Raw genomic sequence first — 979 nt, forward strand, 5'->3', positions numbered from 1 at the left:
GGCGCTGCAGAATAAGTACCCAGCAATCACTCTTCTCCCACCTTCTGATCTCCTGCAGGTGCCTCCTCTTGACCAAACCCAACAGGAAGCCAGGGAGCCAGAGAGCCCATGATTGTAGCCCAGGGAGCTCAGCTTTAGGGCAAAAGGCAGGCCCAGCATGGAGGGAAGAACTGGAGATCCCCCAGTGCACCTTCTAGAGTTGGTTTCTCATGTAGGCAATAGCAGAGAGCTGGGGAGAGAGAAGGATGGGATATATGTTGTTTTGAGTATTTTGCAGAAAGGCCAGGGCTTTGGAGTGTAGATGACCTTTCTTCCCTATATGCTGTCCTCTTGGTTCTCTCTGAACTGCCATGTAGATGGAAACTGAGTTGGAGCCAAAGATAAATATTTACAAGAGACAGCTGGGGTTGCTGGTCAACTAAAGCTGTGTTCTAGCTTGCCACTGTCTTCCCACTCCCCCAAATTGTCTTTTTGAAGGGTTACAAGATTTGTGCCCTTGTCTGTATTGTCTACCTTTCCACTTAGGTGGACATAGATCTTCCATTAAGTAATGCTCTATGGAGCATATCCCATATATAATCCTGAACTCTTCCATCTAAGCTGCTCCTCTAACAGAGGAGGAGTACAATGCCAGTTATCCCGTCACACATCCCCGTGTGCTGCTGACCCAGTGCTTCTGTCTCTACTGCACCCTGAACACATGTGGAAAGAAGGACTTCTGTGGCTGTCTGCATAGCCTCCAGGTGTTAACTTGTCACCGAAAGCATGGTAACCCTGACTTTAACCGGTGTTACCAGAGGGGTTGTTAATGGTTTGGACCATGCCAGGTGTGGCCAGGAAGCTTTGGCCCTTGAGAAATATTTAAATAGGGAACTCCAACTTCAAATGAATAGGGCTCCTTAAGATGACTACGCTCAACCACAAAACAAATACAGAAACCCTCTTGTCCTTGTGAATTCAAAGACTTCCTTGCTGACAG

At 47.6% G+C, this 979-nt stretch overlaps 1 protein-coding gene across 1 annotated transcript in view; it reads left to right on the plus strand.

Annotated features, from left to right (window-relative positions):
• Positions 1 to 979, plus strand: part of LOC102020180 (laminin subunit alpha-3-like) — a gene marked incomplete in the record, with an annotated part of 70,265 nt that overhangs the window by 51,760 nt on the left and 17,526 nt on the right.

This window comes from Chinchilla lanigera, unplaced genomic scaffold (assembly GCF_000276665.1).
Source record: "Chinchilla lanigera isolate Chin_1 unplaced genomic scaffold, ChiLan1.0 scaffold00001, whole genome shotgun sequence".
Classification (NCBI taxonomy): Eukaryota; Metazoa; Chordata; class Mammalia; order Rodentia; family Chinchillidae; genus Chinchilla; species Chinchilla lanigera.